The 23,596-nt window shown below is 43.4% G+C and overlaps 1 protein-coding gene across 5 annotated transcripts in view; it reads left to right on the top strand.

The window, feature by feature from the left end:
- Ten-a (Teneurin-a transmembrane protein) overlaps nt 1-23,596 on the top strand; it is a 495,126-nt gene that overhangs the window by 371,334 nt on the left and 100,196 nt on the right. The window lies entirely within an intron of this gene.

Below are 23,596 nucleotides of genomic sequence, written 5' to 3'. Positions count from 1 at the left end.
TAGGTTTGGAAGTGAACAGCAGGGTTAATATGTCCTCCATCTTTCACGATCCAACTGTGGGATTCCGAGCCGACGGGTCGTCTCGAATTCGAATCGCAACACGAAACGTATCTCGTTGCTTAGGGTTTATCTAACAGAAGCGTTCTGTCGCGGAGGGTGGCGAAAGGATTTCAGCGTAATTTCGATTTCCGGCGCGGTATATTGTATGCCGTTTCGTGGTTACACGCGATACATTTTTGATGCTTCCGGACAAACGGAATCGGGAAACGTTTTATGACGGGCAGGGCTTTGATGTTTCTTGCAGTGACTTTGTTGCACGACCCCTTGCGGTAATAACTCGTCGTCTCCTTGCGAGATGACGCGACGTAACGCGGCGTCTTCCCATGTAAAAGTAACGAGCCCGGTGGGAAACTCGTTCGCGAGAAACTCTCCTCCATGGTTCACCGCAATCCGCGTAAAATAAAAGCGGCCGAGGTGCGAACGCTTCAGGAAGAGCGTGCTTTAATACGCTCCTCGACGTCCTGGCGACACTAGCTGTTTTTTTACGAGCAAAATGTAAAGAGAGTTTTATCTTATTTTATCTGCCAAGCTGGCATCGGTGTCACCAAGCCTGCATGAATTTTGCAATTCTTTCTTCAATATTTATCCACTCAGACAAAGGAATATCTTTGTACGTATTTTTTACACCTCTGGAATTATTAATGTTAATCGAATTAAAATTCTTCTATACGAGGTGTATCAATGAAACATATACATATTTCATTATCACATAATTTTAAGTTAAATTGATGTTATATGAATAGTTCCTATGTGACCATAAGTCTAATGTTTATTACAACGAATGATCTATTATTTTTCTGTCGTAACGTACCTTATCCCGCCCACCGAGTTGAAATGATATAAGTAAATTTATTCGTGTGCGTTTGATCGCAATCGTGAGGAAGTTTCTGAGAAGCGATTCACCGTATCGGAGATAGACAGTGGTTATCCTTCGCCTTTCGTTGCTTCATCGTATTTCGATGTACGAATTTTCGTCGCACACGCAACGAATTTCAAACAATCTTTAATGACACGTCTCGTTCGCGACGAGTACGCCCTTCACGAAAACTGACCATTTCACAGGTAACTATTCATTAGGCAGCGACGTTTCACCCTCGACACGAACGAAATGGACAGGTTTCCAGGCGACAGTCGCGAAATAATGTCCACAGTCTGCTGCCATAATCGTCTGAAACTGTTTCAATGTTTTCTAAACGCGTGGTTATAGAGCGCATAAACATGTAACGCAGACATATAATGACAATTGAACGCATGTCGATATAACGTCTCGTCATGCAACACCATAGTGATTTAACTCGTGATAGTCCGGTTTGAAATGGTGATACAACTGGAGTACTCGGAAATGAAAAAAAGTTTGAAGACATTAGAACAATTTAGCCACCACTATCTTAATTAATTTGAAATAATTTTTAAAATATATCTATGCAGAATAATGTAAAAGAAGGAAGCTAAATTATGATTTAGTTACGATTAACAGTGCGTATTAAATTTTTTTAATTCTACCACTGTGTCGCAGCTCTGTAGACCCTCGTGTATTGTCACGAAAGCAACAACCTTGGAAAAGGAAAGAAAAGTTGCGCGAGTTGCATAAAAGTTGCATTGCCACGAAGCGTGAATCGTCAAAGAAGTTTAACCAAAGCATGAAGAGTCAGACGAGGAACCGTCGTCTGGTGAATCTTTGTCGTCGACACGTGTTTATGCCTTTCTTTGGTAAAAATTCTTCGGTACTTTTTGGTTTTCAGCGCTCAAAGAAGGTCAGCAGGATAAGAGTTCCGTGAAACGGAGAGTATCCAGGTCAAGGATGGACCTTCTGTTCGGAATAAAGCAGAAATTTTAAACGTTATACGAGACTGAAGTATCAGTTTCCGAGCCCGAAAAAGCACATGTTTCAACTTGGAAAACAACTTGTAGTCTCGGAGTGGGGCTCGAGTTTAAATTACATTTTCAGAATTACTTCTTCCCAACATTCTCGAAATATTCAAATGAAATTTGCACAGCGTCAAGAGAAACGTTGAAAAGGAGCATTTAATTCGATTAATAATCGAAAAGAAGTATTCAATTAGCATCGACGAGCGCACGCGAATCCCTTTATTCTCGATAAAAACGTTTCAACATTCGCGTGCGTCAATCGAGCATGTCCAAGTGTCTTCTCGAACGAGAACGAGGCAGAAAGCGAGCAGGGTGATAGGCAAATCAGGAGGGTTGCTCAAGGGAGAGAGCGAGTTGGCGGCGACCTTTGGTAACGATGCAAAATAACATTACCATTGAGGTTCAAAGTCAAATGAATGGATGTATTCCACGTTTGCCGGGAGTTCTGCAAGGTAGTCGAGCAAGGGTATATAGGAATGGCAAGACCGTAGAAAATAAAAGGGCGCCGCTAGAAAGAGCCGCGTAATAGCCTGTGTTACCTGTCCCCGCTGTCCTCTGTTCCGCCCTACGTTTCATGTTTTCCCTTTCACCCTGTCCTTTCACCCATCTCGTTGCTTCGATAGTCTTTGACCGCCACTTTACCCATCCTCTTTCGCGTGTCTATTGCGTATCTGACGTTTGGTTACTTTTCGACCTTTCCCTCCTATCCTTTCTCTTCGCCCTTTCGAACTACTTTCGCGTTTTATTTCTTTTTTACCTCGGACCTTTTGAAACCCATCGGCGGGAATTCTCCCTGCTAACAAGCGTTATTGCTCGTGCGCTCTCTATCATTATAAATTTACCATAGTCCGATTATTGTCGCCATTAATACCGGATTTGGTATTATCAAGCGTTGTTACGCTTCTCGTTAAACGTTCGCGATAGTTAAAGGCACGTTTTCAGTTTCCAAGCCGAACCGTTGCCTATTTTCACGATATTTACATCGCTAGTTGGCTTCCGTTTCACTGTTTCGACCGTGGGCAAAACGAGCACCGTCGACGAGAGTAATTTGCTCGCAACGTTCGCGATACCGACGCTCATTATTCCATCGTTCTATCCAATATTCCGCCATTCAAATCGTAGCGTTTCCCATTTCCTTCCCTTTCGCTCTCTCCTTTTCTCTCTCGACCTGTACTCTAGCCGTATCTGTGTCGCGTACACGAATGCAGACATTTGTTTCCTCTTTCGTTTGCTTTCCCCGTTCTTTTTCTCTCTGGAAAACTGTATCCGATTCTGCGCGATAATTGGCATTCGCGATTGAATTTCCCCTGCCTCCCGTCAAACGGCTCGAACGATATTCTTTTTCAACGGCGTCCGTCGACGACGACGACCTCCTGTGAGCGAAGGACACGCCGTCGTCGTTCTAGCGATTTCCCGCGTTAAATTCGTCGAACGCTGCTTTGCAATTCAATGAAAAGGAATCGAATCCGAAGAAAAAGGCCGACCACATTCCCCGTCTTCCTTCGATGCTCCGTGACGCCAGTCTCCTCGAAAACTCCTTCCCGAAGGATTCCCCGACGATGGTACACGACAGAATTGGGATCTCGCGAGGAGAGTTGTTATATACAAACAGCCCTGTCATTCGACGTTACGATCGTTTTAGGGCGTAATCAACTGTTTTATTACGGAAAAAATTTTTAGGACGTTCTATCTAAGAAACGTACAGGACGTTTCATCTAGGATTTACTTGCAAATCTATTAGCAGAGCTACTTGACATTCAAAGCGTAAAATATAAGACGCGTTGAACTACTTTTGGAGCGGTAAATGGGTTGAAGGAGCAATTCCTTTTTCGCTGAAATACATCAAAAGTTTAGTAGGGACACGAGATGTTCTTGAGACCCTTTGCAGTCAAGAGAGAGTGTCACAGAGATTCCCTCCACTTCGCAGAGATAGCGAGTACCTACCCTTTAAACTTTTATGTTTCCAAATTTAGAAATTCAAAACTTAGAGAATCCTAAATTCCTAATAAATTATTTTTTTACCTTCTTGAATATCAATTAAGAATTACATAGCCCCTGAATAAGGTTCTCTAACCGTGTAAGGATAAAATATTTGTCCACTTTTTTCCCACGAAGGGCAGGGATTTTTTCTTGAAACAGTCTGTATATCCATAAGAATAGTTCTGGCGAGAAAGCCGGCGTCGCGGATGATCCCTCTGTTAGCGTCTGTGGATAATACCGCCACACATTAATACCCCCGGCGATCCACGGAGTGCGGGCAGAAAAAAACGGTCGATCCGAAGCTCGTCACGAGGTCGCCTTTCTTTTTCTTTCCCGCCCTCTCCGCGTTTCATCCCCTGTTTCTCCGCGAACATCGATGCGAGGCACGAGCCGTCACGCCAAGCAAACAGAATAGAAGACGAGCAGGAAAGAGAGGGCAGTTTTCATCGATCGCTCGCGCACGGCGGAAAAAACCGATCGAAGGGCGAAAGTGGAAGAAAGAGGGCGAGACAGAGAAGCGGCGCGAGGGTGGCAAGAAATGGCAGATGTTTTATTGACGGCGGAGGTGTGATGGATCGTTGCGATATTATTGCGTTGCGACGTAGCTCACCCAATCGAATACGTGTGCAGGGTGCAGGGCGCAAGGTGCAGCAGCCACCCCTACGAGCTGCGTCATGCATTAAGGGTGCCGGGCATGATTCGATCTACTCGCATAATATGCTCTCTCTTCGTAGACGGGGGATGAAAAAAGGGTGGAAACGAGAGGGAAAGAACGACGCGCATTCCTCCTCTTTCTCTTTCCGGCCGCGTTTTTCCTTTTCAACATTTTCCCCGTCCGCTTTATCTTCTCCGCTCCTTTCCGTTGCCATTGTGCGCCGCGACTAGCGTGACTCCACCACGCTTGCCCGCTCGCATTCCTCCTAACCTGCTCGATCTACCACCATATCGCGCGGGAAATTTGTCCACGTCTCCATGTAAATGTACTTCGTCATAATCGATGACGATGATTTCCTCTATTTCTTGCTGTGTCCTCGAGTAACGCCACCATCTCTCATTTTCGCTCCACATATATTTTGCATAAATAAAAAGATTACATCATATCATAAGCACGTAGAATATTTTTCTCTACGAATACGAAGCGATTAGGTATCGTTTTATTTTTGCCTCTCTCGACAACTTGGTGACAGAAGTTTGTCCGCTGACCATCGGTCGACGCACCCGATCTATTCCCTCGATCGAACACGCTCGTAGGTCTGGCATCGATGACAGGTCTGTGAAAACAGTTTCGAAAAAAAGGAGGGGGAAAATGGTAGAGTACAGAGTAGAAAATTCTACGTTGGTATATAGGTACGCGTCAAACTGCGTCGCGTGCCGGTGACAGTTCTCGTCTGTCGCGAAATAAGTACGATACCGGAGGGGCTGCGATTACCCTCTTTGTTCTGGGAGGCGCGTTTCCCCAGCTCATCGATACCCTGTAATGTACTCGTCAAAAATAGCAGCTGGACGTTTCGATGAAATCTATTTCAATCTTCTAATCTAGAGCCGGAAATTTACGATACTCTAGAGTCCAAACTCTGTAGCTTACATTGTAAACTCTAGAATACAGAGTTTAGAGCTTAGTTCAGAGCCTAAATTATCGTAAATTTGGATCTAAGCCATTCATGTCGAGCATTTTGGGAATATTAAAAGGAATGGTATGGATGATAGGAAGAGCTGAATATAATAGAATGTTATAACAGTTTGCAAAAACAATAAAAATGCTTGGTGTTCTTTGAGACGAGAGGTCAGTAATCAACGATCCTCGCAAGTGCGACACGACATCGACGTCGTCAGATATCGACAGGGAAATAAAAAGGTTTCGTCGCGACGCTGCTGTCACGATACGGGCCGTGTCGCATTCGTCACGCTCGAGGAATATTAAAAGCAATGACGAATGCGAGACGCCGTGGCGCAAATCACCATAGCGGCCATCGACGTATCGCGATTTATGCGTACGTATTCGCAATTTTATGTTCCCCTCGACCCATGATTTCGTAACGGAACCCTGTTTCATAAAAAATTTCATTACATCGCAAAATCTAATATAATTCTCTAAGTTTCAAATCCGAATAAAATATTGAACTCTCCATGATTGAAGTATACTTGAACAGAAAGCTTGAATGAAAGGATCATTTTTGTAGTATAAGATATCGGAGAAAGCATTTAACTGGGAAAATAGTTATTGTAAAGGGACGCAAAGTCGAATCCCGGCGATGTGCACGGTCAGTTTCGAAGCACTCTGTCGACCATTGAACCAGTCAAACGAGTCATTCAGCGAAGCCCAGTTTCTGCATGCATTATTCCAGCATTTCGCGTAAACACGTCGAGGGTAAGGCGCGGACGTTGCACGTGCAACTCCTGAAACACGATACGGTCGAGGAAAGGGAAGGAAGTTCGGCAAACTCGGCTCGTTCCAGCGTGTTAGACGGGACGTGCCTAATCCTGGCGGTTGCAGATTCGTCCCAGGACCCCCTCAGGGGTTCCTCGCGAGTTATCGCCGCTGGGCCAAACTTCTCGAACCGTGCTGAGAACTGATTTAACGCGACGGGAATAATTTCTTTCTGCCCGTTCCATTCGCCCTCGTCATCTTTCCTAATCTTTATAAACGACACTCCGCGACGATGATGCTGCGAAACGTTCCTTAAATTGAACTTGTTAATTTGAGGGAAGCCGAGGATTAAACTTGTATAATTGGGAAGACCGCGTATAATGTCCTCTCTCTCTTTATTCTCGGGAATGCTTGAAATTACTTCGGAAGAGAATAAAGGACCTTCCTCGGGAAGACAGTAGCATGATTTCTAAGAATTCTTTTACTCGTATGAATTCATTGATCATAGTTCATTAAAAGTAGTACAACATTGTTGGTACAATTTTGATCTCCATTCTAAGAGTTCCTTGTAAATTGCATAAATTGCATGTTTAAGATGTTTAAGAACTTTGACAATTCTCTCTTCGAAGTACTCTGATATTTCCCATCGTCAGCTTTACATTATTTTACATCGTAAAGTGTTCGCATTCCACAGAATTTGTTAGCATCGAATTTAAAATATTCTGTTATTATAGCATATCGGGAAATAATGAAGGCCATAGTCGCGAAAGCAACAATTACGGTGATTCATTACGTGTGCATTTTCCAGCATTTCCGTCTGGCGGCGACGAAGCAAGTCCTGTCGCAGGACAGGTCGCAAACGCGGAAGTCTGCCACACATTTACCCGGGGTCAAAGTTCTGAACATCAAACGGCCACGCGGGATTACGGTTCTCCCTTTGCGTGCACATGTCACCTCCGCTCCGCGTGTACACGCCGCTCGTTCGCGTCTCGCACAGCCGTGCCCGCGCGAGGACCCTGCGTATTCCTTTCAACGGGGGGTCTGTCTCGAATGGGGTGCGGACGATGGAAACCGGCGAGAAAAAAAGCCAACCGTTTTTACGTCGCTGCCGCGCGAGAAGTTTCCGCGCCGAGATAAGTAAGCTCGTTTGCGACCAAAGGCAGACTTTCCGCAAAAATATATTGGTTCGCTTGATCACGGAAACCACTCATTTTTCCTTCATCAAATTTCTTTGCGTTATACTATGAACTTCAATTCGAAAAACCTTGGGTGTATTTCTGTTTAAATATAACTCTTAGTTTATAATCATTTGTTTGCATGTTTATAAAAGAATATAAGTCTAGACTTCATTAACCGATCCACAAAATTCCATTACTGAGTTGTACTTTTCCGAACACCATCAAAATATTAAATATTCAGAGTACTCTATTAAAGAGTGTACCGTTAAATTCTTGTTCTGCAAATGAGATGTTATAAAATTGCAAGAGGCAAGGATTGCAGGCCTCCAATAGGAAGTACGAAATTGTATTAAATGTGCAAAGTTGCTTATCAATGGCCATCAATGAAGCGATCGAAACTGAACAACGCGTTCGCGTTTCGCAAGCCTCTTTGCAATTTTAACGCATCGTATCGTTCCCGTGCAGCGACCCCGAAGCTTCTATCCCGATGCAATTATAAGCGCAACCCCTATCATCGAATATCGCTTATTAACGACTCGGCTAGCGGCGGGTTCGTAAACTACCAGCACACCGACAGTCTCGATAGGTTGCTACCAGTGTTTCGCGAGAACGCACCATCAATTCACTACGATCGACTGTTTGCCTCGACTCGCGATCGATCGGTCGACGTCTCTACCCCCTGTTCACTGACCTCTGCCCATCCACCGGACGCAACTTTTCTGCCTATCTAATGTTTACGCTATTTTTCCAATGTCTACGCGATTCATCTATCATCTTGTCCTTGACATTCGTACATTTTACACCTTCATAATTACAATTCCTCTTCTCTTTTGAGTAATTCTTTCTTTTTAAATATTTAACATTTGGTAAATGTTCATATTTCTATCCATGATTTCTGAAGTTTCACTTTTTTAATTACCTTCCTGTTTTACCGCAAATATCGTCAGGGAAAAGGGTTTGAAACAAGTGTACCGACTTCGATGATTATTATAGTCGCATTACCCGAGATGATTGACTAACCCTGTTCTATAACCAGCTATTCGTTTCCCTTTTCTATAGTGGACGGTAAAAACGACAGTGTCGTTGAGAGTCTCGATCGGTTGTCAACGCGACTTCAACCGACGCATTAATAAACCAAAGTCTGTGGGGTGCTTTGCTCGTGACAATTTACCCACGACCGCCGTCGCGGCGTCTCTCGACTCGATTTTGCTAGGGAGAATTATTACCCTCTTCTTAACCCTCTGCTATTACAGTACATGTTTAGGATACGCTTGAGTTTTGCGGACCACTCGAAGGTTCAAGCTTGCTTTGCTGTGTAATGGGTGTAAATCACACGCATGAACAGAGTCACGTTCAAAGTACGAGAATATACACCTTTATGGTCTGGAGGTTTCCAAGTCCCTAAGTTCCAACCATTCAGAGTCCCAAGGTTCCAAAATGATCGAAGGACACAAATTCCTTAAACCTCTTTCACATCCCCAAATTTTCGAGGATTTCTTAGTATCAATTCTTAGTATTAATAGAGCAAGAAAGTACTAAATTATTGATCAATCTTCCAAGCAAATATTCGCAGATCAATTTTCTCTTCAACTTTCGAAACATAAATACGTTCGAGCATGTGCTCGTTTAAGAGCGAAAGAAACTTTTATTAATACCATTAAAATGCTCGTAAAATCGCATTACCAGTCTTATTACCGTCACTTAAATTCCCAGAAGCAACAAGTTCGCGAGATTTCGCACGCCACAGAGCCGCTAAGTATATTCTCGAAGCTTATCGAGCAGGTCGAGCGAAGACGGTCGATTGAAATCAAGGAAACGGCCGTCCAATGCAATTACCATTCTCCAGGGTTGGAAATTGCACGGCACGCATACACGTATCTTCTTCGCGAGGACGAGTGTCGAAAGCGGGCGAGAAATCCGGGGTATATTAGCAGCATTAATTACAGGACCCTCGAAAGGGTGGCCGGTTTCGAGAATGGGGTGTTCCTGGCCAATCGTGCACTCGCTGTTAACCGAAGTCTGAACCCTCCGAACGCCGTAGGCCATCGATGACCCACGCTGTTTAGAATGCTTCACTGCAAATCTTTAATATATATTTTTATCAAATTTTGCCGATGTTAAAACTGCTTATTGTTAGAGGATTCTGACAATTTCACTGCGAATGTATATCTTTATGGAACGTTGGCAATGAAGTTACGAGGGATTCTTTCTGTCGTAGTTAGAGAATTTTAATAATTCTGTAGAGATATGTAAATTAAAAAATTTAGCGACCTGTAGGCAGAAACGTATGAATATAAGGGGTGTAGAAATGTGCTAATATATGGTGTAGCGAGCTGGCATGTATCCACACGTAGAGATTTCTTTGCACCATCAATCACAAGACACCCTGTATATTCTTGCCACATCGAATCTCGTCCATTTTGTAACCCTTACGTTACAAAACGAAGGACGGTAGCTGAGTGCCTTCGCCACGAGCTGGTCAATCCTTCCCGGGGTAAACAATCCGCGTCTCCTTGCGCTTCTATCAATTACCCCAACTCTGCTTCTCTGCTTTTACCCTCGACACAGCTCCAGACTGATCCAGCGGCGGTGCCGACATCGACGGTGGCGTTTTCTGTGTCGTTGTCGATCAAACTCACCTCGGTATTGGTAGAACCAGGAACGTGGTCAGTGTATTGGTAAGGACGTTGTCTGCGTTCAGCGCCATTCTCGTACGAAGTACGCGAACCTTGGCCGTGCGAGGGGGTGAAAAGAGGACCAGAGAGAAAGATAACCAGGCTGCTAGCCAGCTGGAAGGGGTAGAAAGCCCTTTTATTAATTGAGCCTCGGCTGGAAACGAGAAGAGTACGAGGAGAATCTACTTCAACCACTCCGAGTGGAGTCCTGTCCAGCCTGGTCAGCAACCTAAGATTGCACTGGCTCCTGATAAAATCCCATTAACTTTATCTGCATCCTGCGCACACTGGTACCCCCATGAACCAGCGTTTCGTTATGCTTTATCGCTGTTCACCATCCAGCTCGCGTGTTGTGAACCTTGCACGATGACACGCGGTTTAAACATTGTCGCGAATTGGACGTGGTTTCCGGTGTAGGACCACTTCCCCAACACCTATCTCTGAATTAATTAACGCTTTGATTGCTGTGCTGAAATTGAACATGTGCGGTAAAGGTTCATTTAAACCAAGTAGCTAGACAAGTATCGAGACAAGTAGTATGTTCGTACACGGTGTTGTAGCTGGTTGTATGCTAGTATACTAATAGAAAAGAGAGAGAGCTGATACACTGATTCCTTCATTCCCTAATTTCCAAATTTTGGGTTTTTATTTACTCGTTGTTTTATTAATCTCGTTCGATGCTTCAGTCACATTGTCGCATCAGTTGATGGATTATAGGTTTCTGATAATTGGTTCTTTCTTACAAGCTTCTTCGTTCTGATTTTGAAGTAGATCTTGTCATTGGTCGTTGCATATTTCGATAGGATAAGAGAATGTAAACTATGGAGGTTGAATATTGAATAATATAGTCTGTTTGCATAGAAAGCATGTAAACGGCATAGTATAGCAGCCATGAATAGCTGAATTTCAATCTGTTGTTACTTTGGAAATATTTCAGATAGAATGTCTATCGAGCTGAATTCTAGGTAATAGACTAGATATTCTAGATATAAAAGTGGAACAATCTTTTAATTAAATTTTCAATTTCATTTTCTGGGTTTATTCAAGAATTATATAAATTAGAAACGAAGTATCTGCTATTCTATTGCCCCACATAAAGACTATCGATTGATCGGGATTATTGATAAGGTCACGGTGACACTGTATCGCGAATGATAATTACAGGTAATAAAAAAGTAGAAGAATATAATAAAAATTCAGGCTCGATTCGAGAATAGTCGGTTCATGGAGCGGCAATCAAGCACCGCTGAGTGGTCTCGGCTTAATTCGCTCGCGCAGAAGTAAGTCGCCGAGTCCCGCCTTTAATTATGAACCTTCCGTCGATATATCTTAATCGTCCCAGTTTCTCGTAGCCTGTTCACTAAAGAGGCTCTCGTTAATCGATCCGTTCGATCGCAAAAATTCACCGTCGTTCGTCGACGACCTGCGTCTCGATCGGGCCCGTTGAATAATTACGCCAATTAGCGTGATACCCGTGCAGCCTCGACGAAACAACATGGCCGAGGACGGTTTCACGGACGACATTTCCGAGATCGATTCTCCGAGCGGTTTCTAATTTCCAACCAACGCGAAACTGCTTGGATGAATTCTTTTTTTTTTTAATGAACGCGTCTGGCCGGTGTACCACGGGCATCTTATTAAAATTAATGGAAATCCCTTGGTCGTCTCGCAAAAAAAGACGACGGCCTTAATTACACCGTCGCTCGGTTTGCACGGTCATTGTTGTAAAACGAGGCTGACGATTTCTACCGGACGCGGAACTCACGGTACTGATAACGCGATCGATATCCTTATCGCGTCAAGCTCTTTCTTGGAACAAGTCCTGATTTTCGAACCGTTATTACCGATTCTAACGATGCCTCGTGCGCAACGATAGAGGTTATGGTTCTCGACTGATAAAATAGTTTTATTTTGCAAATGGGATGGATGTGTTTGAAAAAAAGTCCCACTCGGAAATCGCGTGATCGGAAATTGAGAAACACCGTGTATATTCTATTGGATTGTGCAGCCAGAGAATAGTGGAGTTCCAGGCGGTGGTCGTAGCCGGCAAAGAATGGCGAACGGCACGAGTGGCAGCAGCGGGGGTCGTCGCTGCTAAAAGGGTAAACGTTGTAGGCTGTCGTGGCAGATTTCGGATAAAACAACTTCTCCATCCATCTTGCTTCGTCCCTTCGTCGTAACCCTCTCTCTCGACGACGCGTCTCGATTCGACTCTTTGCCGGGATATGCGTGGGTGCTCTCGCACGCGCATTGTTCGCCAGTATCAACGACCAGCAGGATGTACCGAAGGGGATAATTAAACTTCCCAGAGAACGTTCAGTCTCACGAGCTCTTGCCTGGAATAGCTTCGAGAGTCAATAGTATCTCTATAACCCTTGTCGCGTCTGCGAAGATGGCTAGATAGGGAAAGTGGCGCGGAAAGGGGGCAGACGTGGGCTACGGATCTAGGATGGTACGCGTCACGAACGTACGAGGAAATTACAATCGAGTATTTAATTATAAATTCGAGTTGGCCACGTTGGAATCCATGCTACTGTTTGAGCGTATTGTAATCGTTTGAGAGCGAGCGGGAGTTTTCAAGACGATTAAATCGTCGAATGATGCCGCTCTTTGACGACGAAGCCATCGAAACGATCCGATGCGACGGTTTTACGAGTTCATCCATCGACACGTTTAATTAACAATGTACAGGGTACATCAAAAATTGTAAGGCTTGGGACACTGTGATTTTTATAAAACACATCAAATTTTGTAACGTGAACTTCTTAATTATCAAACTCCCAAATTTGCAAATTTGATCACACAAATTTCTTCGCAGGAATAATTTGCCGGTTTACGCAACAGCCATTATCATCGAACGTCAAAGAGAAACATTTAATTATTCCATCGCGAATGAAATATCGTCTTGTTGAAAAGTTCTGATAACGCGCACGACAACAAAAGGTAATAATGATTGCGGAGGTAAACGTTAACGCGAGATATCTGAAGCATATTAATTGCAAGTACTGTATAATTAATAATTTTGCGTTACAATTAGCGCCCGTCGAACGAGCAAACATCGTGTCGATATTGTTACAACATCGAGCATCCATGGGACAAAGCTGAACATTCCAGGCCGATTGATTTTTGTTATAACGGTCTCCAGATAGTATACGTAAAAATAATTGGCATTTTTTCATCGAGTACTCGAAGTATTTGTATCGCTTCGAACAGAGACTCTCGATCGAGAGGGGCTATAAATTCCTTTGTTACTTTCGAACACATATTTTTCATTTGTAGTATGCTTACGCATGGGACTTCATTCGTTTACACTCCAGAGTAAAATTAAAAGAAAAGGTTAACTTAATTTAATCATAAAAGATTAACTTAAAAATTTGAAACTTCTCAAGTATACGTAATAGAATTTTAAAATTGGGGACAAATGGTGAGATGCTCTTCTGCAACTGAAGAGAGTGAATTTATAATAATAACCATCTTTCGCGACGTGCATATACGTCAATCATACTGAGCGAAGAATCCGTTAAATTACAATTCCGTACGATAAACTTAGACGAATGCAAAGTAAATATCAAACCATTGAAACTCCGAGGAACGCTACAACTCTGAAACAATACCATTCTACACGTTTCCTTCTCTTCTCAACTCCATAATTCAACTCAAGCATTACGAAACACGGTAAAATACATGCGCAGAGTATATAAACGTGTACGCAAAGTAACGCTATGACCCGAAACGAGCAGGGTGGAGGTACAGAGGCGTAGGTGGGGCGAAAGGAAAATTCGCGACAGGGCCTTTGATGTCGCTTAAACAGAAAACGTCGGCTCCTGCTGTTCCACGGCTTAGATTCTTCCTTCCTTCCTTCCTTCCTTCCTTCCTTCCTTCCGTCCTTCCTTCCTTGCTTCCTTCCTTTCTCTCTTCCTTCCTTTCTTTGGTTCTTCCTCCTCCCTTTCTTTCTAGCTAGCTTCTTACGCTCGTCTGCCTTCACGGCACGTCGGACACGTCTTTGAATCCCTCTCTTTCCACCCTCGTTCTACCGGGCACACCGTTATCGCCACGCATCTCCTTTAGTCCTTTAGTCCTGGCCGCTTTGAGAACCGCCTCGACTACCGGCAGCTCCGCGACGATGAAGATATCGTTCGCATCCCCTGGCCACCCCCGTCTGCCATAAGCACTCATTTGTTCTCCTTATCTGCACGATAGGCACTTCTCCGCCTTTGGATGTCCGGATGTCGAGCGAACGACGAGAGCCTTTTTTCGTTCGCGATCCGACCGTTTGGAATTTGCATCGCTAGCTCGGATTCGTGAAATGAAGCGGGTGTAATCGATACCGGGGAAAATATTTATAAAACACAGCGAAATTGACCTTATACCCGTACGCTAGAGTAGACATTTCCGACCGAGTAGCTTCTCGAATCGACGAATTTGCTTGTTTAACAAATTTTCAAAGGTTATCAACTATAGTTCGTTATTCTTTATTATTATGAAGGTTTCCAAAGTATCTGTTTGTTTCATCATATATGGAAAGCCATAAACAAGCATAACATCTCGTTTCACCGTGTCAGATCAAGTCAACGCATCGCGATCGCATCGGAACAACACGGTATTAGTTTGCAGTGTTTGCTGGTCGAGTAAACCGATAGGTATCGATCTTACGAGTTGTAATTCATCATAGGCTAATTGAACGGTTACGATTAGTCGGACTCCGCAGTATTACAGGGACAACGTCTCGTATACACACAACGAAGGATCAGTTATCCCTAAATCCAGGAATCGTCGAGCTCACAACAAGCAAACGCGACTCGCGTTAACAACGCGTATCGATTTTCCTGTGACCGAACGCATTCGCCATCGTCCCTATTCCGACCAGTCGATTCTGTCAAAGAACTCCGTTCCGACCAGCTCGTTGCTCTTTCGAATTTTTCATCCGAAACTAACCCCGCGCGTAACTATTCAAACTAGGGAAAATCGCAAGCGTCGAACAATCGGTTTCGAGCTGTGCAGCGGTGGCGAAGTTAGAAAATCCAAAACGAAGCCGCGGAGAACTGTACAAATTTCGCTGCACAAACGTTCCTCACAAAGGGCGAGTTAGCTCGCGTTCAGTACAGTAGCGTTGAAGGGGTTGGAGGGGGTTAAAATCACAAACGCCACGGGCAGTCGGCCGGTTTCTCGTAAAACAACCAGAAATTTCGCACAATGCCCGCAGCTAGAGGCGGTGCTTGCCCGTACGCAAGAAAACGCGTCGTCAAAGCTTGCACCCGTTACGCTGCCCGCTTGGCCTTTTCAAACTCGCGCTGTCCTTCCTCGATCTGTCTCGTTCGAGAGACACGCTTGTCCCGATAAAACCACACGGTTTCGTTGTCACTCTTCGTTTCGCTGCTTGCGTTGGACACGCCGCGTGTTAGGATATTAAACACAGTTTATAATACGGGCGACTGCTTTGATCATTTTCACGACCATGGTGTGTCTCTATTGTGCTTGGCAATTTAATTGTTTTATGGTTATAGGTGCGCCCCGATTCGACTTTCTTTGTATCCGAGCTAAAATTCCAGTCAAAAATAACATAATACTTTCTATTAAGTAGGAAACGTGAATCACGGTTATTCCTTTTTTCAGCTGACAAGCTGTGTACACTGCGGCCATTGCGGGTAATGCCAAACACGAGGCTGCAAGTGACGATAAAAATAACTTAACTTCCCACTTGTCCGCTTTTCTTTTATGCAACGCTAATGACGCCACTAAGCGTTCAGCCTGTGACTCGCGTGTAACTGCCGCGGCCGGATCTGCGAAGAGGGTCGAGGCCTTTAAGGAAATTACTTTGAAATTAAATTAAAAAACTTAGCAAGATTGGACGCTTGGACAATATCCATGCATATAGAACGGTGTAAGGAAATTAGTTTAAAATTGAATTAAAAGGGATCAGGAAGGGAATTCAAAAGGCGTGAGAAAGGTTTCGTAGATGAATCGTGTATTCGAGATAAACCGTAACGATATTCGGTTCATAATCATTTCTCTCGAACGGTGATGTTTTAAGCGAATCCCCTTGATTTTTAGTGGACGGTGTAAACGTTTAATTAGACATATATTTCCAGCGTTCTCGTTACACAAACAAAAGTTGCTAAGGCGAATTAAGTTGGAGGATTCACACTTCGTTACATAGGATCGTTTAAAAGGCGTCCGTTTCGATCGTTAGCTCTTCGCGTTAATTATTACAACGGGTAGGTAAAGGGCCTCTTTGTAAAGGCTGAAATGTTTTGTGCTTTCTCGCGTTAACGGGGCTGTCTTCCTTCCTTTAATTCCACCATTTTCATGTTGTAATGGTTAAAGGAAGCACTGGGGCTACATAAAGAATGCAAATACCTTCTTCTACCTTTTCATTCCGTCGTATTCTCGTATTAATAACTAAAAGCATCCTTGGCCGTTGCACAACGGTCGCGTATCTCGCAACAACGTAAAAGACGAACCATTAACGTGAATGTTGATAAAACGGGAGAACGATGAATAGAGGCGATAAAACTGATTTACATATTTCTAACCGGATTTTCGCGAAAATTAGGTCCAATTAATTGCCACGGAGCATTGAATTTTAATTCGAAATTTATCGCCGAAGTGTTTTATTGCGTCGTGTGTCAACGCGCTGTACACGTTGCATCCCCTGCGTTCAGAATGCAATTATTTCTTTTGCCATTTAATCTTGCCGATACCTCGCGAAGATAACGTTAATGCGATACGAAATTAAAATGAGTTTATTTCTGTTATAAATATTACGTTATCGACGACGACGTTTCCTTCGCACGGTTCGCGAAAGAGTTTGGCATTTGACGAAACACGCTGTTCGTTCGCCAGTTTCATACTAAAATGTATGAAATCTCTCGTGACAATGACGTTTGCATTTCTAAAGTGCTGACGCGATCCATACAGGCCGTCGCGTGTACACTCGAAACAAGCGTATGTACATCGTTTTCACGACGATTCCCTGTTTTTTTTCTCTCTGATTTGCTAGCTGGCTGGCGAACAGAGGCACTCGACATTGGCTGTTTACTCGAGCACGCGACAAACATGAAAAAATATGACGGAAACTCGATCGCGGCACATTACCGACAGGACAAATCCCAGACAACGTCCTATTTCTTTGGAGAACGGCTTTCAGCGTTTCAGTCGTCCTGCTGCGATTTAAGATTCCCCGTCTCGAGGGTGGCTTTTCGCGTCTGGCTTTGGTCCCCAGAGGTTTTCTCTGATAATATTGGACTTAACGTGACAGTCAAAACGTTAATCTAGACTCGCTGTTCAACTTTTCCTCGTAGAATCACACTGTACCCTCCGTATATCGCTTCAATTAGTCAAATTTCTACTTTCCAAGCGAATTACTAAAAGTCAACGACTCCTGAAAGCCTCACCGTCAAATTCTAAATATTTCGAGGGCCTTGAAATAATACCGATAATCCTCGGTTGACGACGCGGGGAAAGGTGTTCCTCGTCAGAGGTTCGAAAGGAAAAGCGATCACAGTTGATACGAAACAAGTTGGCTCGTGCGCCATTGTCGAGCACACGCTGCGTACCGAACAATAACGTTTTTATAAGTCGGGGTCTGGAATGTCGCGCTCGTTTTGGGGACAGAGTCTGTGGAGTAGGATAGATGAGCCAGTAAACGCGCGCCCACGTTCACCCCTTAGTCGCAATATCGCGCCACAGGGAATACGAGAGGGAGAAACTGGCCGGTCTGATTTCTCCGCCATGCCAAATACCACGCCAGACGATGTTGGGGGTCTCGGAATTGTTCCAGCTAGCGATGGGTATTCGATCTTCCTCGATACTGCTTCTCCGGTCATTTGATCGCGCAAATGTTCGGATACGTTCGAACAGTATTCTCAGAAACCGAAATTTTTTCTATCTAGCTTTACAGAAAATGCAACTCATAGCGAAAGAAGTTCGTCGATCGTATCCATTCACCGAGAGAATCGATTCTAAACGCGTCTCAACTTGGCGAGCATATTTCACGTCCCCGAAATTGTCGTCGCAACCGAAATCTGAAATTCCGAAAATGTTCGCTGGCAATGGAAAAAGGGGGACGCAAGATCGTCGACTCGTAATACCGGTGGCATGTCGCGTTGAAACGACGAGCGGCAGCAAGATAGGTCGTCATTACCGGAACCAATTTTCTACGACGAATACTACCTACATCTCGAGTGTCCTCGTCGAGGATTTACCAAGGTAGGGGCGAGAGGGGCGAAGACGAATACACGCCGCTGTTGCGATGGGATACACGGGCCCCGCGCTCGAGAAGTCGCTGGAAGAATGGTCGATTTCATATGAATGCATTCCATGCAAATGCGCCGTCGACCGTGGGGAGGAAAGGGGTGGAACAGTCGACTGAACCGTTCTCGAGCACAGGGGCAACAGGGTGGTATGGACGGCTAAAGGGTGAGACGAAGGGGAGGAGAGTTCGGCACGCCGATGCAGAGATAATTGGGTGAATACATTTCGGCCCTTCGTATCGCGGACATGTACAGGGCGGTTCAAAAACGATGGCCTCTGCAAAAATTCTGATTGGATCTAAAAAAGTGGGATACAGTCTTTGATTATCGATTTCCAACTTGTAGATCTCATTCTGTTTATAGATACTATTATAGAAGTGATACTCAATAGCTTTTTATTAATTTACTTATTGATTCATCATACAAGCTCTTTTACACGACCTCGTGATACATGATCCTTTTATATCTATTCATCCGATATGACTTTCTATTTCGATGACTTTCTCGGAGTACAGTATCGTGTACAAAGAGTAAATAAAAAAGGGTTAATGCGACAGCTGTTTTCGACTTTCCATCGTCGTAAATTCTCATCGTGATCGTCATGCAAACCGAAATGGACATCGACGCATGGAAACAACTGTTCGAATGTTGAACTATGAATTAATAAAAAAAGGAACACCACTATAAATTACGAACACCCGAGTGCCGTTTGAGCAAACGAAGCGGCCCGTTCAATCACAGAGCAAACGAGGCGTCAACGGCCATCGTCTGTGAGAGCCACTCAAAGGACGCCACGTTTCCGCAACAATGTGGACACACACGGCCGCCTCGGCCCGACATATTTACTCTGGTGCTTGTTTCCCTCCGCGAAATAAAGCGTGCTCGTTCCTTTTAATAAGCAGTCGCGTCGCGTTACGGCCTACGGCTCTGTCAGATTCCATGGCTACTCGAGGACCGGCTGGGCGCAGGCGAGAAACAACGAGGAAAAAAGGGGACGAAAAGGTCCGTGATGTAACGCATCGGACTCTGCTCGCCATTCTGGAACTAGCGATGGATTCGAAACGCGTCTGATCGCTTGCTAGACCCTCCAACTTAACGAAAATGTTCTCCACTTTTAATATGTATTTTTACAAACTAATACTGACAGGGAAACCACCTTTTTATAGTTTTAAATTGATAGATCAATTTACGAATTTTTTCTCTAGATCTTTTTTGCTCCAAGAATTGACTCGATGTAATTTTCACATGATCAAATGTTCAAACGGAGAATGTCAATGTAATAGCGGACATCGTGAAAAGCTCACAGGATATTATTTTATTTTTCGATCAAGGGATAAGTCGAGAGATAGAACATTATAAATTATACATGACAGCGATTACATTATCATAATCGCAGAACATGCTGTGATGGCATTTTAAATCGTATATTGTATGATCGCGTCGCGAATGCGAAAAACAAGTCACGCCTTTATGCACCGACCGCAACGCCAGGAATTTCTTTAACGAACGTGACACGAACAATCAAACGACCTGAAACGAAGAAAGATAAAGGTGAAATGAAAGGCGATAGGTGTCTCGCCTCTGAAAACGAATAATTTCGATACGTCTACCTACATGCTGTGAAACTTTATCGCAACCTCTAGATTCTCAAGGGTCATCAACGTTGTATAACGTTGTATCTTGTTCTGAAACCTGTTACATCTGCTGATAGTCGTGCGAAACTGACGATGAGTTACACGAGGCTAATTTGAAATTTTAATTCTGTAACTAGTATCTGGACGTTATAACTCGGAAATTGAGAATTTGGGAATTTGCCAGAGCTAACAAATTATTATTGCAATATGAAGACTATTCTTGATATTAAACTTTGTAATTCAGTGACTTGATGAATCAGATAGGTACCTGAAGGTAGCCGACGTCGGAGTGTAAAACAAAAACAAAATGTTATATTTATAGACAGAAAGCTTGAAAAGTTTTTATATCGAGCACAGAAAGATCCCTTCGCGAATCAGCAAAGGGCGCAGAAACCGTGTCTAAATCCACATTGACCTTTTATCTCGGAATCACGCGCAGCGATTTAATGCGGCTAGCTGGCCGGCCTAATATGGTTTCCTAAGTAGAAGAGTGTCATCGAGCGTGTGATTCTCCGTAATGGTCTTTCGCTTTCCAGACCGTTAAGCAGCGACTCGCTCGAGCTCCAACGCGAACCGCCCCCGCGTAGTTAAGACGTCTTGCGGGGGGTAGTAGCTCGTTTCCTCTTTTTCAGCTTTCATGGAAGGAGTCGTACGCTCAGGGAATCGCTAGCGAATATCCCTGACCGATTCCGAACGTTAAAGATCGTTTCGGGAGAACTGTGATTATTTCTGTGGCGATTTTTGTACGGACGGGGAAAATGTGGTTCGATATTTACTACCTTGCGATGATAAATTGGACAAAGAAAATGAGGAAGAAAAATCGTTATAAAAGATGACTGAACTTGGACAATTATTGATTGAATTTTACTGATCTCTGACATCGAATTTAATGCTCATGCTGCTTCAGGATGTTATACAGCAAGGTTAGGTAAAGCACCGGTTTGCAGAAATGCTATGGAAACCTGTTTATCACGTGTAGTGTTTATCACGCGGCTGAGTAAACCGTGAAAACAGGCTGACTTGACTCGAACGGCAAACATGGCGAGCTCCGGCTAAGCGATCTTGACATAAACAATCTACCAGTCATTTTCGACAACGTAAACGTTATTCGTTATTTACCACACTCCACGCTTCCAGCTACTTGCTCACCACTGTTATAATTCATTGGTTACCCGATAGAACCACTATCAATCTCTTAACCGTTTCTGGAAACATTTGCGTTTCATTGCTACCAAATTAACCTCAATTTATGTGTTCCGCTTTATTCGTGCAACGAAATTTTGCGAACATCACCATTTTATGATAAAATATTATTTGCAAACAACGTACAGTGCAAGAATAACTGGATCCGAGAAAATTTAAATTGCAGGAATTACTAAGCTGCTTTTGTCGAAATGTTAACGCATTGAATATTACGATGAAAACGTATGTATAATAGCATGGCACATTATAATTATAAATTAGCATTCGGTTATTCGGACTACAATTACACTTGCTATTTCGCGGGTGATGTTATTTAGATTTGTTTGAATTTATCTCCATTTTGGAATATTTATTATTACAATATGTGTACGTATTTACTGATAATCAAAATCAGTAGTATTTTTGCACAAATCCGGATTACATAACAAATTCAACAGCAGTAAAAAATCTGATTTTCAACCCCAATGAGAGTATAAATTACTAATCAAGTTTCAACGAGCGCAATTTCCCACTTGTTCGGAGTATCCAGAAAAAAGTAATTTACCAGTACAATAATTTCTAATTTATTGATGTCCATTGTAATGCAATTTTGATAAGGATATGGAATTCGTTCAATCCTTCCGCGAAAGGCTCTTGAATAAGCGAAAATAATGATTATTTAATCGTAAAGCGACCCCCGAGATAGACTTCGTGCCGTACTCGTTCAAGTCCCATGAATCACGGCTGAAACGCGAAGAAGGGAGAGAACGTAATAACTGGGGCAATACGGGGTAATAAATTAATAGAGGATGCTGCGAGCTAATAGAAAAAATAGTCTCTGTTCGTTATACGAGCTGGAAAGCATTCGATGCTAACAGACGTCACCCCTCAACCATTTTCCTGGACTAATGCGATCAGCTTTTATATACTGGGTGGTCCATCGTAGGGGTGGTTCGCGTGTAGGGATCTTTAGGAAGTATTTTTTTCTCAACGTCATAATTGATGTGCATCATAAAGAATAACACCGTTATATTAAATTAAGAGTTCACTCATAATTTGGTGTGAGCATCAAAAATTCCCTACATCGAAATTTTTGTATGTCTTGACTTTTTATACAGGGAGAAAACTTGATATGTACACACTGGAGTCGTCTATAGAATTTATTGGCCCAGACGGTAGCAAGTGACGCTGTTTACATGTCGTCTGCCCGCTTACGTGGCATACACGTTTTCACGTGGAACGTTTCGAATAATTGAAACTCGGTTCAAATCTACCAACTGAGACTTATTACATTCTAGAACCAATTTTTAATCGACTCAAAATTCAAATTTAATAGCGTTTAAATTCTGATTCATCACATTTGAGTGTAAGTTATATTGGTACGTTCTAGCAAAGCTATGTATTGTCACGTCGCGTATCAACGCGCTGTGTATCGTCACGTTCCATACTTTCACGAACTATATCGCTGACCGAGCTAATTTTCTTTCCCGTACGATTTCACACAGAGTATTACTGCTCCCTGGGATACAGAGAAGAATTTTTCGTCTAATATTGCTAACTCGAAGAATTTTCCGCTGCTGATGCTTCATCAGTGGCAGTATAACTATAATCTGAGAGACGGGGCCGCGCGTGCGTGTTCGTGCATCCTGTATAAAAGGCGTTCTATTACATATACGCCATCGTGCACGTACGTGCACCTATGCCGAGGTTCGTAGACACGACACGACGTTTCGAAAACTCCTCGGCACGATTGTACTCGGAGCAGAGTCGAGCGGAGAATTAATTCGTTCGCGTAAAGCGGCCGCGCGTTTAACGAGGACCGCTCGGTTCCTGCCGTGAAACGGAGAACACACGTAAATGATTAAGGCACTCTGACGAAGTTCCAGTTCTCTTTGTACAAGCTCGTTGCGGCCACTCGAAATTCGCCTCGCCAGTTTTCAACGAATTTCCTTTATCCACTGCCGGAGATACGATGCGATAGCTCGCTGATGGCGCGTTGACGATTGCCGTTTCTTTTTCTCTCGTTTTCTCGCAGGATTTTCGGGACAGTCGATTTAATCACGTACGACGACTCTCCGTCGAAATCGATTAAAATCAAATGTTTCTTTTTCTTCCTACCGTCGCTCGCATCGATGTTCGTTTATCGGTTTGTAATTTCGCTACAAGTTTTTTCTGCGCAAATCGATTTTACGTTAAATTGCTGTTAGCGAGCAGTTTATATGCTCGGTTGTTGGGGAGAAAAAAATTGTTGATTTTGTGGAATTAAAGGTTTTGGAGTATCATCGTGTTTTTCAGTTATTACTGTTCAAATTGGTTTTATTTAAATTGTTGTTAATTCGTATTTCGCGTAATTGATTGATTTAAAGAGGAAAAAGATAGTCGGCTACAGAATACAAAT

Source organism: Megachile rotundata, chromosome 5 (assembly GCF_050947335.1).
Source record: "Megachile rotundata isolate GNS110a chromosome 5, iyMegRotu1, whole genome shotgun sequence".
Lineage (NCBI taxonomy): Eukaryota > Metazoa > Arthropoda > Insecta > Hymenoptera > Megachilidae > Megachile > Megachile rotundata.
This window is presented reverse-complemented; position numbering and strand designations above follow the sequence as displayed.